General features: G+C 45.4%; 1 long non-coding RNA gene across 39 annotated transcripts in view; it reads right to left on the bottom strand.

Moving 5' to 3' along the window:
- Positions 1–18,239, bottom strand: part of LOC146394456 (uncharacterized) — a 541,612-nt gene that overhangs the window by 459,319 nt on the left and 64,054 nt on the right. For 24 of the 39 annotated variants that reach the window (XR_014835052.1, XR_014835051.1, XR_014835048.1 and 21 more), the window contains exon 3: positions 6,474–6,605. The exons of the other annotated variants lie outside the window; for them this stretch is intronic. This is a non-coding gene — a long non-coding RNA (uncharacterized LOC146394456). The remainder of the gene's footprint in view (positions 1–6,473; positions 6,606–18,239) is intronic. 39 annotated transcript variants of the gene reach the window in all.

Genomic DNA, 18,239 nt, shown 5'->3' with positions numbered 1-18,239 from the left:
GGATGTTACCGTCTTAGAAGCCAAGCCATAAGGAGTAAAATACATACCATGAAATGATTCCCTTGAACGGTCCTACTATAATGACCCTCATAAAAATCCCACATGTCATGAAGCCAAATGCAGTACGAAATACCTGACTGAAAGGCAGCATATTAAACACACTGTAATTTTTATTTTGTCATGTTGAGGTGAGGCATGTCGGCGGTGACCAATTAGAACATTCCCAAGTTGAGGTGCCTCAGGGCAGTTGATGTATTTACGTAGATCCTCCTCCAGCCTAGCACATGGCCGTGTGTTTCCTTCAGGTACTAAGTGAAGGCGAAGTTCTTCCCTCTGGGTAACGGCACAGGCTACCTGGAGCCAAGCGGTTGCTCCTCCAGACAGCTGGGGGGCACCCAGGACTGGGACAGGGGCGGTCACGGTCAGGAAAATGGCCAGGCGCAGGGTTGGCTTTCAGGACTGCACGATGACAATCCAAGATATTAAACCGAATACAGGGTGTGTCTCTAAGCGAGAGAGGGTGGTTGATTTTGGCAAACACGCCCAGTAGACACACCACATTCATCTACATCCTTCTAAGCTGTCGTCTTTGACACTTAATTAAAAATGCCTCTCCTCCCTCGATCGTTTTTGGCTTCTCTCCTCTTTTACAGTGTCCTTACATAGAAAGCACATTTTTTTAGAATACTGTCAGGGGCACATCATGAATCTTTTATGGCAGATTTTACTTTATGATGAAGCCACAGACCATTCTCAGCATAGAAAGGCTGATGGGTGTGGTGAACAAATGGCTATTAGTTCAATTTTCAATATTAAAAAAAATGAAATTCTCTTTGCAATGCCACTTGAGAGTGAGCTCAAGAATTTACAATGGTTTGAGTAAGTTTATAAACGCACTTCAGGAACCCCTTGCAAATACCTGTCAAAATCAGGAAACAGTGTTTCCTACACGGCAGTCTGAGAACTGACACAGCGGAGCGAGCAATTTTTGGAAACCCGCAAAATCTTTACTCTGAAAACCTAACTTTTTAAAATGCATTAACTAACGTAATGACTATACTAAGATTTATTTGCTACTGTGTCTGGAGATAAGGGGAGTCCTGTCACTCTGACGAAGTCTCAAAAAGGAAGAGAAATACAGGTGCATATATATACATACCTATATATATATATATATATATATTTTTTTTTTAATTTTAGGGCCACACCCTTGGCATATGGCAGTTCCCAGGCGAGGGGTCTAGTGGGAGCTGCAGCTGCCGGCCTACAGCACAGCCACAGAAGTGCGGGATCCTTAACCCACTGAGCAAGGCCAGGGATGGAACCCACTTCCTCATGGATTCTGGTTGGTTCATTTCCACTGAGCCACGATGGCAACTCTCAGGCCTACATTCTTCATCTTAAAAAGACCATTGTCCATGAACACTCCCATCTGTTAAATGACGGAACCAGCACGGAAAGGGCCTTCAGCCACAGCACGAGAGCTGTGCTTTGCAGCAAGCACTGCAGGGCCTCTGTTCTCTTCACACTGCCCCGTCACTTTCTTCTTCTTCTTTTTTTTTTTTTTTGTTTTTTTTTTTTTTGTTTGTTTGTTTTGTAGGGCAACAGTTGCGGCATATGGAGATTCCCAGGCTAGGGGTCGAATTGGAGCTGCAGCTGCCAGCCTACGCCAGAGCCACAGCAACTCGGGACCCGAGCCTCATCTGCGACCTACACCACAGCTCACAGCAACGCTAGATCCTTGACCCAGTGAGTGAGGCCAGGGATGGAACCTGCATCCTCACGGATACTAGTTGGTTTCGTTACCACTGAGGCACCACAGGAACTCCAAGTTCAAGTTCGAACAGTTCTACAGTAATGACCATGGTACCTCTTGGTCTGAGCACTCCCGAGGCATATTACTGTGGAGTGCCCAGCCAGGCAAACTTCAAATGTTCCAGATAACTACCTACAGCCACACTGGGGTGGGGGTGGGGGTTTACATGAGCAATAAAAGTTTCGTGAGAGAGACCCGTCTCTCCAGAGCTCCTGGACATTGTTCAGATATCACTTGCCAAGTCTCCCACACTAAGGGGCTGAGCACAAGCCTTGGTATGAGAGGACCTTAATTCAGCTCAGTGAGTTATTCTGTCCCCCGGGTGATTACCCTGGGCAGTATCTGGACACATTTTCACTTGTTGCAAGCAGGGAGTAAGTACTGACGGCATCTAGTGGGTAGAGGCCGGGCATGCACTCAACATCCTGCAGTGCACAGGACGGACCCCCCAGGGAAGAACCCAGCTCCTCCTGCCAACAGCATGGACACTAAGAACCACTGACCTGGGTTCCCGTCAAACCACCCCCTTGGGGGGAAGGGCTGAGCATGGTTCTTCCCTGGGTATCCTCACAGAGGGATCGGAAGTTAGAATCCAAGTGACTCAAAGGGAAGCGGGAAATGAGTTTAAGATCCACCCCAGAGGTTTTCTGAAAGAACAGTAGTTTTGGCAACACTTTCGAAAATCACATTTTTATGATGAATGGAAATTAATTTTCTGGCGTGCACCCAGGAACGGGTAAAGTGCTCTTGTGGACACTGGGTGCAATGACGCCACGGCCCCCCAGTGCTCCATCTATGGCAGAGCAATGCAAATCTCAAGGGAGGTGAACAAGGCCCCTCCAGTGTGAGACCAGCACACAGTTCATGAGCCAGAGGTCATGTGCCATGGAGCAGCAGTTACCGCAGAGGTGCCGGCAGAGAGGGATCCCAAAGACCAAGGAAAATCGGGCAGCAGATACTGACGTGCACTTTCCAAAGACCTGTGGAGCTGCACATGGTGCGACAAATCCTGAGAACAATTTTGCTGTGCCCCACCCACAGGGCAGCCGACTTCTGGGTGGAGAATCATTTCCTGGATGTCGTTAACACTGCAAGGTGATTCCGTTTTTACGGTTTTTAAGAAAAGTGCACGGGGTGGCAAATTTTGATTTACGGGGAAAACAACGAGTGAAGTGAATTCATTAGAAATGCGTCAATGAGTAAAATTTTTTAAAATGTATTAACTTCTGCATTTTCGGGCAACTTCAGCTCTTTTTATTTGATCCAAAATAATGGGTTATGCTGCCTTTACTCACTTTTTATCTTACATGTGTGTGCAATAATAGGTTTTTAACTCCTAGCCACCTTTCAAATGCATTCCTTTCTTATAATATTGCCATTCTTGAATTAAATATCATAACCTACCTATCCAAATCCAAGGTCTGTAACTGGGAAATCCTGTTGCCCTGAAAGAGGTCAGAGGGCAGATATTTCCATGGAATGAATGGTGTGTTTCAGATCATGAAGAACCACAGGGCTCACACCCCGTCAGGGACCTTAGGGGAAAACCACCATTAGAACACAGACACTAGCCTGTAAAACATTCCAAACCTGAAGCTTCAGCGCAGGTAGCAGGCAGGCAATGTGGGGCCAGAGATTCAAGACCTAGTTGAGACACGTTGCAAGGAAAAGCAGGCGTGGAGAGGAGGACTCAGGCAGGGGAACTGACGTAAGAAGGCTGCTCATTTAAGTTCATTGCTGTGGGCAAGACACTGCAAGACACATAGAAAAGGTAGATGCTGGGCAGAGGGAAGTGGGCAGCTGCGGTCCAGCCAGGGCGCGGCACACCGGGGTACCTGTGTTTGCTTGTGAAGAGTCCCTCGTTCATGCACGAGACACTCCTTTTATAGATATTTACCGAAGCCACCTGGGGCCTGGGGGAGAGTTCCTGCCACCAGGATCACCTGCCTTTGCATCTCTGATACATCTTTTTCCATCCTGCAAATACGGATGGCAGTTACTCTTCCCGGAACACTCTCAAGAGCTAGAGACGGTGCTGTGCAGACATTTCGGCTCCCCAATCACACTGGTGGAAAGGGGGCTGAGAAAGGAACATACGCCAAACACAGAGCTATGAGAGAATGCAGCCAGGCCTGGAAATGTGACTCCTGTTATTTCTAACTTCCCACTGAAATACCTTCGAGAAAAAGAAAGACCATTTCTCACACCACCGCTGAGAGCTACCCCGCCACACGTGTTCTCGGAAGAGATAAGAAGAATCTTCACTCAATAAACTTGATGGAGGGTGTTCCTGCTGTGGCGCAGCAGAAACAAATCCAACTAAGATCCATGAGGATATGGGTTCGCTCCCTGGCCTCACTCAGTAGATTAAGGATCCCGCATTGCTGTGAGCTATGGTGAAGGTCAAAGCTCAGATCCTGGGGGGCTGTGGCTGTGGTTGTGATGTAGCCCGGAAACTGCAGCTCTGATTCAACCCCTAGCCTGGGAACTTCCATATGCTGCATTTGTGGCCCCTAAAAAAACCAAAGGAAAAAAAAAAAGACGGAGGTACACAAGAAACAGCAAGTAGCCACATAAAGCCAAATCAAGGTATGTGGAAACCATGCATGAGCTAATAATTTGGTACATCTATAAAATATACTCCCCAAATATCTTATCTATGCACTATTTATTCGATGGAGAAGGAAAAATATTTTAACACAAATAACCACACGCATACTCTTCTGTGACTGATATAAGAAGTCTATTTCTTGCATGTGACATAATACCCTAACTTATTTGGTGGAGCCATACCAGGTAAAGTTAACCACTCATCTTTATTAAGGATAGAGTTTAGCCTCTGTGGATGGAGTTACAAAGCCTGTTTCTAGTTTACCACACTGTCCCGTGCATTATTAATTTGCAAACTTTCACATGATTGGAGCAGGATATTTCCGTTGACCGTCCGCTGCCTCAGAGCTGGAGGGTCAGCCAGAAGTCCCTTTGTCGAACAGAGTTTTTTCTTTCTTAGTATTTCCCCGGGAAGACACTGCATCTGCTGCTTCAAAGGGGAAATCAATTACACTTCTCTGGTCACTTATGTGTACAAACAGGAATTAACCCAATCTCTCTCTCTCTCTTTTTTGCTCAGGAGCTGGTATTCTGGAGAGGTAGCTGGCCAGTCTTCAGCTTAATTCCATTCTGGGAATTTCTGTACACAGGTCATAAATCAAAGGACCCTGCTGATCCACTGCATCATCTGTAGTTCACTGAGGCAGTTCCAATTACCCAGCTAGGGAGAAATGCTGTGAAGACCCAGGCTGTGAAGATCCAGGACCTCCCCATCCCCCGTTTTTTCACCAGGGACTGTGACACCCCAACACAGCAGGATTAGCAATGCAAAGAAATGAGTTACCGAGAGAGAGGACCAGCTTCAGGCACCCTCTCAGGATAGAACGCATAGGACAAGTATCTGAAATCTCTCCCCAAAGAGGCGCTACAAAGAGAATAGAGAGCAGAGGTGGGAAATCTGGATTTTCCCGAGTTGGAATTGGGGATGGCGTGGTGATGATAAGACCGCACTTCTTGTAGGATAAAAAGATGGTGAGACCCACACTCCACCTGACCCAACAGAATGTGTGTCTTCTAAAGGTGGCAGCCCCCACTTCCCTTAAAAAAATACTTTTTTTTGGTCTTTTTAGGGCCACACACATGGCCTATGGAGGTTCCCAGGTAGAGGCTGAATGCAAGCTACAGCTGCTGGCCTCTACCATATAGCCACAGCGACTCAGGGTCTGAGCCACATCTGTGACCTACTCTACAGCTCATGGCAATGCCAGACCTCTAACCCACTGAGCAAGGCCAGGGATCGAACCTAATGGATTCTAGTTGGGTTCACTACTGCTGAACCACAACGGGAACTCCTAAAAAATACGTTTTTTTAAAAAGTGCATCAAAAAAAAAAAAAAAAGTCAGACTGGCTCGAAACTCCCACACCGTATTAAGTATCGAAGACATTAAACCCAAGTCAATACACTCTTGAAGAAACAGCTCCTGATCCAAGGATTTTCTGCTTATCTAACTTGTCATTCAGGAAATGGAAACAACAAAAGATCATTCCAGGACACACAGCGGGTGGGGAGTATATCACCCATGAAAAGTAAATTACACTAACCTCACTAGTAAAAATAAACCCAAACTTGAGAATAGAAAAGTTGATGTGATAATAGTTGCAACAAGTCAAAAAACTTACAACAGAAAAAAAATCAACACACATGGCATTTACAATGTCATAAGATTAATAAAATTGTATAAGTAATTCTTGGAAAACAATGTAGAGCATCTTTTTTTTTTTTTAGGGCTGCACCCAAGGCATATGGAGGTTCCCAGGCTAGGGGTCGAATCGGAGCTACACCTGCCAGCCTATGCCACAGCCACAAGCACTGTGGGGTCCAAGCTGCGTCTGCAACCTACAGCACAGCTCACGGCAACGCCGGATCCTTAACCTGCTGAACAAGGTCAGGGATCGAACCCACAACCTCATGGTTCTTAGTTTCCGCTGCACCACGACGTGGACTCTCCAATGTACAAGAACATTTAAGAAAAATTCAGATGCAAAATTATACATAACACAAATGATAACTAAGTTTACAGGAAATACAAGAACATTGAAAAATACCTCCTTGGTCAGGTGTATTCCCAGGTATTTGATTTTTTGAGATGCAGACTCTTGCCTTTGGAATGCATGAGCAATGAGATCCTGCTGGGTAGCACTGGAACTATGTCTAGTCACTTATGATGGAGCATGACACTGTAAGAAAAAATAATGTACACATGTATGTGTAACTGGGTAACCATGCTGTACAGGAGAAAAAAAATGTAAAATATAAATATATATGTACACATATATATATATATAAAAACATATTACCAAAAAAAAAGAAAGAAAAACAAAATTTTGGAGTCCTTTTCACGGTTCAGTGGATAACAAACCCAACTAGGATCCATGAGGACACGGGTTTGATCCCTGGCCTTGCTCGCTCAGTGGGTTAAGGATCCAGCGTTGCTGTGAGCTGTGGTGTAGGTCACAGACGCAGCTCGGATCTGGTGTTGCTGTGGCTGTGGAATAGGCTGGCAGCTGTAGCTCCGATTCGATCCCTATCCTGGGAACCTCCATATGCCACAGGTGTGGCCCTAAAAAGACAAAAGACAAAAAAAAAAATAAATAAAGGGAAACAAAATTTTATTAACTATGGGGGTGACTGAAGACAAGTGAATTAGAGTGTATTTTTTAAAATATAAAAGTGACTTTCAGCAGGAAGACCACAAGAATCATATGTATTCTAGAAGTCTATGAAAGAAGGGGAACAACAAGACAGTATTTATGGGGGAAACTAAAACATAAACACATACACATAAGAAACCATAATAATCAAAATTATATATGCAAAAAGATGAAAGAATTAAGACTGCACATACAGGCTATCAGATTATCCTTGAAACTCATCTTTTTAAGTTCATTTAAGTTAATTTTAAGTTCATCTACTTAAAAGTCACAGATAAGAAAATGTGCAGATATCCATAATTTCTTATTTTACCTAACAGGCAAATAAAGGTAAAACTAATAATAAGAGCAAAACAATAATAATAGAATAAGTAAGTTACCATGAAAAAAATCTCAAAGATGTGATGATCCCATAAAATGAATTATAAAGAGTAACAAAAAAGAGTGGGAAAAATGTTTGAAAATACTCTTGAAATTTTTAGCAAAAAAAAAAAGTAACAAAGGATTGGTACCATCATACATTAAGGGTACGATAAAGACAATAATTAAAATAATGTATTTATCAATTCATATGAATAATTTCAATTTCAACAGTATGAACACGACCAACAGCTAAATAATGCTGTTACAGAGGATCCAAGTTAAGCACCCCATTCAAGATAATGAGCTCAAGGAAGGCTCTACTACTCATTGATACTTCTGGAAAAATAACATTTCAGCTGCTGGACACAACAAATTCCTTTGGAGATAGCTGAGAAATTAAATATAAAAAATTTAAGAACTAAATAAAAACAAGTGAATATTTACCTGCTATTGTAATACACAATGATCTTTACAAAAAAAACCAAAATAACTTAATTTTTCACAGAACTAGAACAAACAATCCAAAAATTTATATGGAACAACAAAAGACCCAGAATTGCCAAAGCAATCCTGAAGAACAAAAACCAAGCAGGAGGTATCACTCTCCCAGACTTCAGGCAATATTACAAAGCCACAGTTATCAAGACAGTGTGGTACTGGTACCAAAACAGACGAGAGACCAATGGAACAGAACAGAGAACCCATAAATAAACCCAGACACCTATGGTCAGTTAATCTGTGACAAAGGAGGCAAGAACAGAAAATGGGAGAAAGACAATCTATTCAGCAAGTGGTGCTGGGAAACCTGGACAGCTGCATGCAAATCAATGAAACTAGAACACACCCTCACACCATGCACCAAAATAAACTCGAAATGGCTGAAAGACTTAAACGTAAGACAAGACACGATCAAACTCCTAGAGGAGAATATAGGCAAAACATTCTCTGACATCAACCTTATGAATATTTTCCCAGGTCAGTCTCCCAAAGCAACAGAAAGAAAAGCAAAAATTAACCAATGGGACCTAGTCAAACTGACAAGCTTTTGCACAGCAAAGGAAACCACTGAAAAAACAAAAAGACAACTTACAAAATGGGAGAAAATAGTTTCAAATGATGCAACGGACAAGGGCTTAATCTCTAAAATATACAAGCAACTTATACAACTCAACAGCAAAAAAGCTAACAACCCAACAGAAAAATGGGCAAAAGACCTGAATAGACATTTCTCCAAGGAAGATATAGAGATGGCCAACAAACACAGGAAAAAATGCTCAACATCATTGATTATTAGAGAAATGCAAATCAAAACTACCATGAGATACCACCTCACACCACTTGGAATGGCCATCATTTGTAAGTCCACAAATAACAAGTGCTGGAGGGGCTGTGGAGAAAAGGGGACCCTCCTGCACTGTTGGTGGGAATGTAAACTGGTACAACCACCATGGAGAACAGTATGGAGATACCTTAGAAATCTATACATAGAACTTCCATATGACCCAGCAATCCCACTCTTGGGCATATATCTGGACAAAACTTTCCTACAAATTTAAATGTTTTGTGTTTTAATAAAACATAGAAAAAGAGGATTTACTCAATCAGCATCTGGGAAAATAATCTGCATCTACGTAGTGGAAATGAGTTTGTATGGACTGAATGTGTCTGTTGTCCTGCGACCCCAACACCCTTTGTGAAGTCCTAACACCCAATGTGATGCATGAGGAGGTGGGGCCTCTGGGCCTTAAGAGTGGAGCATCCACAGTGGGGTCAGTGTCCTTCTAAAAGACACACCTGGGAGTTCCCAGCCTGGCTCAGCGGAAACGAATCTAACTGGCATCCATGAGGACGCAGATTTGATCCCTGGCCTTTCTCAGTGGGTTAAGGATCTGGTGTTACTGTGAGAGCTGTGATGTAGGCTGCAGACGTGGCTCAGATCTGGCGTTCCTATGGCTGTGCTGGAGGCCAGCAGCTACAGCTCCCATTCGACCCCTAGCCTGGGAACCTCCCTATGCCGAGGGTGTGGGTCTAAAAAGACCAAAAAAAAAAGAAGAAAAAAGACACACCGGTGCTCTCTCTCCACCCTGGGGTGTCATAAGGTAAGCTGGCCACCTGCCGTCCATAAAGGGCGCCCTCAGCAAGAACCTGACCATGCCAGCGCCTTGATCAGAGACGTCTGGTCTCCAGAGCTGTGAGAAATACATCTCTGTTGTGTAGGTCACCCGGCCTATGGCACTCTGTCATGGCAAACCAAGCTATTAAAATATGTCAGAATATCTTTCTTTCTTTTTTTTTTTTTTTTTTTTGCTTTTTAGGGCCATACCTGTGGCATATAGAAGTTCCCAGGCTAGAGGTCGAATCGGAGCTGCAGCTGCCAGCCTAGACCACAGACACAGCAACTCAGGATCTGAACCAGGTCTATGACCTAAACCACAGCTCACAGCAGCGCCAAATCCCCAATTCACTGAGCAAGGCCAGGGACTGAACCTGTATCCTCATGGATATTAGTCAGATTTATTTCCACTGTGCCACAACAGGAACTGCCCAGAATATCTTTATTTTTTATTTATTTATTTTTGTCTTTTTCGGGCCACACCAGCAGCATATGGAAGTTCCCAGGCTAGGGGTTGAATAGGAGCTGCCCCTGCCAGCCTACACCACAGCCACAGCAACACGGGATCTGAGCCACGTCTGAGACTTACACCACAGCTCTCACAGCAACACCAGATCCTTCAACCACTGAGAGAGGCCAGGGGTCGAACCCGCATCCTCATGGATACTAGTCGGATTTGTTTCCGCCGCACCACAAGTGGAACTCCCCAGGATATCTTGAATAAGCAAAGAATATTCAAACATCACTAGGAAAATGTTATAAAACGTTTGGTCACCAAAAATAGTGCCAGCAGCTATTTCAAATAATCATCTCAATATTAATTCATCAAAATCATGAGCTCTTTCTTCCCTATCAAATTCAATAAGGTTGAAGCAAAACAGGAAAGACCAAGTCTGTTGGAGAGACCATGGAAAGAAGCCTGTGCATATTCCATTGTTAGGACTTCTGTCAGGCTTTCCTTAGGATAATGTTCTCGAGTTGAAACTAGTCAAATATACCAAATGTAACTCCATGGGGGGAGAGCAGAGAGGAGGGTTAATGACCCAGAACTACCCTATTAAGACAGAACATTGTGCAGTAAATGGTTATCAGGACAACCGGCTCGTAATCTGGGTAAAACCAAAGACTCAGGGTGTTTGCAGCATTTCAAAGACTAATGGGAATCCTAAGTGAGTTAGAGAATTTAAGTAAAAATACAAAACTTGAAGAAGAAAGCACAGGAGTTCCCATGGTGGCTCAGAGGGATTGAACCCAACCGGTATCCATGAGGACGCGGGTTTGATCCCTGGCCTCGCTTGTGGGTTAAGGATCTGGCGTTGCCATGACCTGTGGTGCAGGTCACAGATGCGGCTCGTATCTGTATCTGGGCGTTGCTGTGTCTGTGGTGTAGGCCGGCCGCTGCAGCTCTGATTCGAACCCTGGTCTGGGAAATTCCATAAGCCTCAGGTGAAGCCCTAAAAAGCAAAAAAAAAAAAAAAAAAAAAAGCATCGATGACTGATCTTCTCAAGGTGAAGGATTCTTAAACTTTTAAGTAGCAAAGGGAAGTTTCACTGTCTATTATAATGATACATAGTAACTGTAAAAATATGTAATTATATGTAAATTAAATCATACGTTTTTTAAGAAACTTATAAAGATTATTTTAACTTCAAGAATTAGCCCCACTGGAGTTCCTGTCGTGGCTCAGCCGTTCATGAACACGACTGGCATCCATGAGGATGTGGGTTCGATTCCTGGCCTTGCTCAGCGGGTTGAGGATCCAGCGCTACTGAGAGCTGTTGTGTAGGTTGTAGACGACGCTCAGATCCCGAGTTGCTGTGGCTGTGGTGTAGGCTGGCAGCTGCAGCTCCGATTCAACCCCTGGCCTGGGAACCTCCATATGCCATGGGTGCGGTCCTAAAAAAAGCCAAAAAAAGCCAAAAAAAAAAAAAAAAAAAAAAGGAATTAGCCCTGTTAGCAATATGACTGGTCATATTTCTTATAAACCTGAATTCCATTCTTAAACTTTTGAACCAACTGTTTTTTCCCTATTTTCATTCAAATTAGGACAGGAACCCCTCCTCAGGAGGAGCTTAGTCCTATCTGACGACTCTATAGGACACAGCTCGGTAACTAACAGGTGATTCTTATCTGGGTTTAGAAAAAAAGGCTATCTACTTTCCAATTTTGTTCAACATTTTGCTAACGAGTCAGGTAAGAGCGACTCTACTGCCATGTTTCCGTGGAATCTGCTTTGCCCTTACTAAGTACAGCCTCTTTCCATCCTTACATATGGATTATATTTTTATCCTAAACTTCACTGATTTTTCTAGAGCTCTACTCAAGATGCTGGATGAAAGTTCCTGCCTCCTATAGTTCCTCCAAAGCCCTGCATCATTCACGTCAATGGTTCTTTTCTCTGGACCATCCCCGTGCTATACCATCAATATTTCTTCATATCTTTGAACGTTCCTGAAATAAAATTCATAGGTAGTAGACTCTCCCTCCACATATTCTTACAAACATTATAGGAAACAATGCCCACTGCAATACAAAGCAGAAATAAACTCAGGATAATTTATTATGATTCTGTTTTTAAATATTATGTCAACACTTGGGCACAGTGAAAACAGAATGCTGAAGGAGACCATTCTATGCTTGCTCCTATTTCTTTTTTTTTTCTTTCTTTTTTTTTTTTCTTTCTTTTGATTTATTGGACCTCTCCAGAGGCATGTGGATGTTCCCAGGCTAGGGGTCGAATCGGAGCTGCAGCTGCCGGCCTACACCAGAGCCACGGCAGCACGGGATCCGAGCCGCATCTGCAACCTATACCACAGCTCACAGTAACGCCGGATCCTTAACCCACTGAGCAAGGCCAGGGATTGAACCCGCAACCTCATGGTTCCTAGACGGAATCGTTAACCACTGAGCCATGACGGGAACTCCACTTGCTCCTATTTCTAAAGAACAACCTTAGAAACAAGAGAAGTAAGATATTGTTCAACTGAATATGGATACTTCTGAAAAAAAAACTGATATTTTGAAACAGATAAGAGATTAGTGCATAGTTGTAAACCCACATGTGACCTAATCCACCAGTAACCACCCTCAACTCAGGCAGGGGCAATGCCAAAAATGATGGGTTTTCTCAATCAGTGAACAACTCCTAGTGACACTCTCAATGAAACTAAGTAAAATATTTCTTCCAGCTACCTGCAGGCTGCTGCTGTTAGAATACTCAATATACATTAGAACCTTGAAGAGAATGCCTGGGTTTCTATATATAACAAAGTTATTTTTTGGCTTTGGAGAGTCATACACGATGTTACCTTGTGGGTCATTCAAAGTCTGTGTAGGTGGAGTTGCCACCTCGGTGCAGTGGGTTAAGTATCTGATGGCAGTGGCTTAGATCACTGCCTAGGCAAGGCTTCAATTCCCAGCCCTGAGTAGTGGGTTAAAGGATCTGGCGTTGCTGCAGCTGCAGGGTAGGTTGCAGCCGTGACCTGGATTCAGTCCCTGGCCCAGGAACTTCCACATGCCATGGGTGTGGCCATTCAATAGACAGACTGATGAATGAATGAATGACTGAATAGTTGCATGTGACATGGGACCCTTCTCTACTGAGCATTATGGTGCCTCTGGAATGCCTCCTGTGAGGGTGGCGACTAAAGCATGACCCCCTCCAAAGCTCAAACACCCCCTCGGAAACCGGCATCCCCCGTGAAAAGCCCTGACCCCCGTCGCACCCCTTCCCCAGTCTCTCTCTTGGCGTCACCTTTGAACACAGTCTCAGAATCTTGCTCTTCTTCGCATCTCTCTTTTTGTTTATTTGTACCAGTCCGAAACACAACTGTGCACAATCTCAACCTTTTCCCCTCCTAGAAGCCCCTTAGGGGCTTCACCTGCCTCCTGGGTTTATCTCTGTATGGTTAACATCTGCAAATGAACTCTATTCTTTTGTTTGTTTCTTTTTTGGCCTCCCTGCAGCATAAGGAGTTCCCCGGCCAGGGAGGAGATCCGAGCCACAGTTGTCACCGACACAGGATCCTTTAACCCATGGTGCCAGGCTGGGGATCGGACTTGCATCTGGGGAATGCAGTGATGCCACCCATCTCTTTATGCCACAGCAGGAACTCCAAATGAAATTTTTTTTCAGTAAGGCACACAAAGATCCATTTCTTCAGCAAGAGATATAGATGGGGAGTTCCTGCTGTGGCGCAGCGGAAACGAAGCTGACTGATATTCATGAGGACGCAGGTTCTATCACTGGCCTTGCTCAACGGGTCGGGTGGGGATCTTGCATTGCTATGAGCTGTGGTGTAGGCCAGATCCCACCACATCACTGTGGCTGTGGTGTAGGCCAGCAGCTGTAGCTCTGATTGGACCCCTAGCCTGGAAACTTCCATATGCCATGGGTGTGGCCCTAAAAAGAAAAAAGAAAAAAAAAAAGAAAGAAATACAGGTGTTTTTTGGGTTTTTTTTTTTTTTTAATCTTTTTGCCTTTTCAGGGCCACACCTGAGGCATATGGAGGTTCCCAGGCTAGGGGTCCAATCAGAGCTGTAGCCACCGGCCTACACCACAGCCACAGCAACGCGGGATCCAAGCCGTGTCTGCACCTTACAGCACAGCTCATGACAACGCTGGATCCTTAACCCACTGAGCAAGGCCAGGGATCAAATCTGCATCCTCGTGGATGCTAGTCGGGTTCATTAACCCCTGAGCCATGATGGACCCTCCTAGGTGATATTTTTATTGGCCAAGTTAATATGGGTTTAGTTGGAAGGGTTTTGGTGGAAAGAATTAAAGGACATTCAGCTGACGAAAAAGAAAGGTACGATGTTAAGCACACATACCTTGCTATTTAACGTGAAATGGTATTAAACAAAGGTTTTTTAACAAAGGTGACGTGTGACATTCCATCATTTAATACTTGCATATATCCGAAGCGTCAGAGTAATCCATCACCACATCAGAAAAGGCGAACTTAATGGAAGGCTAAGGCTCTTTGTGTTCTGCCTGCAGAAAGCGCTCAGCCCCTCCTCCGAGAGAACGTGTGCTCATTCATGCAGGAAGCAGGCTGCTGGTGCCTACCTGGCCCAGCTGTGAACACTGCCAGGATGGAGACTCTGTGATAAACTCAGATGGTATCAGCGCTGTATCAGGTAGCTCTAAGCCCAGATATCAAATGCTCCTGCTCCCACGTCTTATTGCTGCAGCCGTGGATATCATTTCAGGGCGGAAGGAACTCATCTGTGTCCCCAGTGATGTGGTGTTGAGAGACTGCTCAGCTCCCCCAGACCTCTGAAGGAGTCCTAAGAAAAGGCTTGGGACGAAGGCAACTCCCTCCAGAGGTTAAACTTTATTAAAAACACTTATCTGCATGATGACAGATGCTGCCCATTTTCTCACAGCCCAAACTGTCCCTATACGGTGAGCTTTGTGGGAGCAATTCGATCTTAGATTAGCTCATTCCGGTCAATATTTATCAAGCACTATCCGAACACCACTCAATTCCACCTCCAGGAACACAAGCCAAATATGTCATCGCAAGCGCACTGCACAAAGCCCCCGGAAATACACAAGTGCACATTAAAGGATCCAGTATATTGCTCCTCGTGATGGACTAGCTGGCTACTACCCATCAGAGTACTTTCACGTCCCAGGATGAAAGAAATGAGAGCCCCGGCCGTGCCTCTGCTGAACTGCAGAGGAAAGAGTGGAAGGCATCCGTCTGGATTCAGGATGGTAGCCACCTTCGAAGGGCACCTTCCCCCAGGCCATACACATGGTACACACGGAAAAAACAAGGCACTGACAGTGACTGTAAGTCAAAGTTCTGGTGGAGTTCCTGTTGTGACTCAGCGGCTAACGAATCTGCTAGCATCCTTAAGGATGCAGGTTCGATCCCTGGCCTCCCTCAGGGGGTTAAGGATCCAGTATTGCCGTGAGCTGTGGTGTAGGTCGCAGACACGTGGCTCGGATCCTGTGCTGCTATAGCAAAAAAAAAAAAAAAAAAAAAAAGAGTCCTGGGGCCACAAAAGAGGCAGCCCAATCGAGAGCTTATGAGGAAAGGGAAGTAGAGAAACGCCTCTGTTTTCCTCAAGTCCCATGTTTCACTGTCCAGTGAGAAGCGAGTCTGTTCGGTGAAAGGGTGAGAACACGTGGTTCATGCACACAGCCGTCCACACACCCCCTGCAGTCCGGCAGCGCTGCCTTTGGCTAAACCAAGAGGCAGTGGTTGTGGGAAAGGCCACCGCCAGCCAGGGTCCGTGTCAGTGATCCAACCTGCGCCATCAAGGGTCCGAGATTCAGCCTGACCTGACGAGCCCATGGACGTGACTCTGCCCACCGTGAAAGCACGGACCTGGGGCCGCCTCTGCCCTCTCCTGCAGCTCCTCTCCCAGGCAGCTGTGCAGTGGAGCGGGCCACGGCCGGGGAGCAGAGGCCTTGAAACGCGGCCTCCAGCCCAAACAGAAAAGAGGACAGGCTTGGGGTCAGGGACACCGGGAAAAGAGGGTCCCCAACGGCACAGTGCAAGGTAGCACGGGGATAAGCGGGCAGCTCTCCTACGAGAGGGGGTTCACAAGCAGCACAGCCAACTTTGTGACAACACGAATGGTTATATTTATGTCTCTCCAGGTCACACGAGGGAACATTCTAGAAAAGAAAGTGTTATTTGTTAGCTTTCTGAAGAAAGTGTATAAAATCGATAGCTTTGACTCAGATTCCCAACGTGGATAAACTTGGGTTTGGGGGGTTTTGGGGGCTTTTTTTTTTTTTGGTCATACACTAAAAATTGATGCTGAAAGATTCTATGGTTGGAAGACAACTGGGCAATTTCTTTTGAGGCAATTGCATTAGAAATGTAAATTATTAATAAAGTAAAGCTTCTTTAATTTTTCCCACTTCTCTGCAACCTAGATGGACTACTTTTCTCAGGGTCTTTGTTCTGAGTTTTGTCACTCCGTGTGCCTTAATTTTGTTTCCCAGGAGAGAGGACGTAGCAGCAGAAATGAAAAGCAATTGCACATGGAAAACCCTCCCGTTTCCTGTGGCTCAGAGTTCACCGCTCCGCTTGTCCGCCGGGGACTGCCAATGTTCCTGCCTTGCACACGGGTGTCAGGCCACTGTCCCTTCAGCTCGCCAGGTGGGACGAACACCAACTGCCGAGCCGTCTTTTCCTTTACCCAAGACATCCTGAGTCATCTCACTATGAAACTGACTCTCGTTGTCTTGAGGGCTGCCAACTGAAACCTGCCCCCTGCCCTCGGTCTCCACAAGCATGGAAGCACTAGCGACTGAAGTTGCTGACCTTCCACACCCCGAACAAAGGACTTCAGGGCGGAGACCAGGAGTGAGGGGTTCCCTGCTCCGGGGAAAGCCAGCGGGGAGAGGACTCCAGACATTCAGCTGTTTTCAGGAGAAGAGTTTTAGGAGCCCGGTGTCTTGCACCTACTCAAACCTAGAAAAGCACTAAAGGCATTCATGGAGACATCGGCTCCTTGTGACCACCAGCAGCCCTCTGCCAAAATGTGTGCTCATGACACGGAGCCCCTTCACTGAGGTCATCAATCCTGCCTCCCCCGACCTCTGCAGGGCCCTTCCTCAGAGCTGCCGGAGAGGCTGGCTCCCAGGCTGCAGTCCTCAGCTTCGGCAGCTGGCTCCCAGGCTGCAGTCCTCAGCTTGCCCCCAGTAAAACTTAACTCACACCTCTCCCACTGCACGTTTTTTTTTTTTTTTTTTTTTTCAGGCAACAGACATAGTCTCCTTGGTTCATATAGCTAGTTTAGCAGAAACATAGATTTCACCCAGCCAAAGCCTGCTTCAGAGTCTCACCTATTTAATTCCGTGACAGCGTCTGGGAGGAAGTGAGGCCTTGAGGAAGTAAACGAGAAAAAAAGAAACGTAGACCAAAGTGAAATTCCTTGTTCCCCGGAAGCACCTTCTGTGGCTCACATCTGTTAGTCTCGTGTCTGCCTGTGATTTCTCTACCTTCGGAATTCTTGTGTTTTCTTTGCAAACATTCTTTTTTCTTTTTTTTAGGGCAGCACCTGCAGCATGTGGAAGTTCCCAGACGAGTGGTCAAATCAGAGCAACAGCTGCCAGCCTATGCCACAGCCACAACAACAAGGGATCTGAGCTGCAACCTACACCACGGCTTGCGGCAATGCCGGATCCTTAACCCACGAAGCGAGGCCAGGGATCGAACCTGCATCCTCATGGATACTAGTCAGATTCGTTTCTGCTGTACCACGATGGGAACTCCTCTTTTTTAACATTCTTAACCCTCTGCCAAGAGCTGACACCTTCGGGGAGCAATCACGCCGGCTTCTTTGGACTTCCTCGGGTATGTCTTTGATTCCTGTGCCCTTTTAACATTCATCTACTAACCCCAAAGATTTCTTCTTGAGGGGAACAAAGGAGCCATAAGGGGCCAACTCACGTGAAAAGCACTTCCCAAACATTTCTTTTCCTCTGTTGAGCAAACGATTGAGCACCAGCAATCTTAAAAACCAAGTCAATGTTTCCAAAATACATGCTTGCTTGGCCAGAAAAATCTTTGTAAAGGTATGTCAGTAAGCTGCCATCGAACAAATACTTGCATAACGGGCAAAGCGTCAGAAATATTTCTGCATTCCTTTCTGAGCACCTGTAGCTACTCAAGTTCATTTCTGACCTGTCCAAGAGCTCAGGAAGGATTGG

This window comes from Sus scrofa, chromosome X (genome assembly GCF_054392235.1).
Source record: "Sus scrofa isolate SSC_HxYL_T2T_F1_AM1 chromosome X, Sscrofa_HxYL_maternal_Yorkshire_Landrace_v2.0, whole genome shotgun sequence".
NCBI classification, from domain to species: Eukaryota; Metazoa; Chordata; class Mammalia; order Artiodactyla; family Suidae; genus Sus; species Sus scrofa.
The sequence above is the reverse complement of the archived record's forward strand: the minus strand, read 5'-3'. Positions and strand labels throughout refer to the sequence as shown.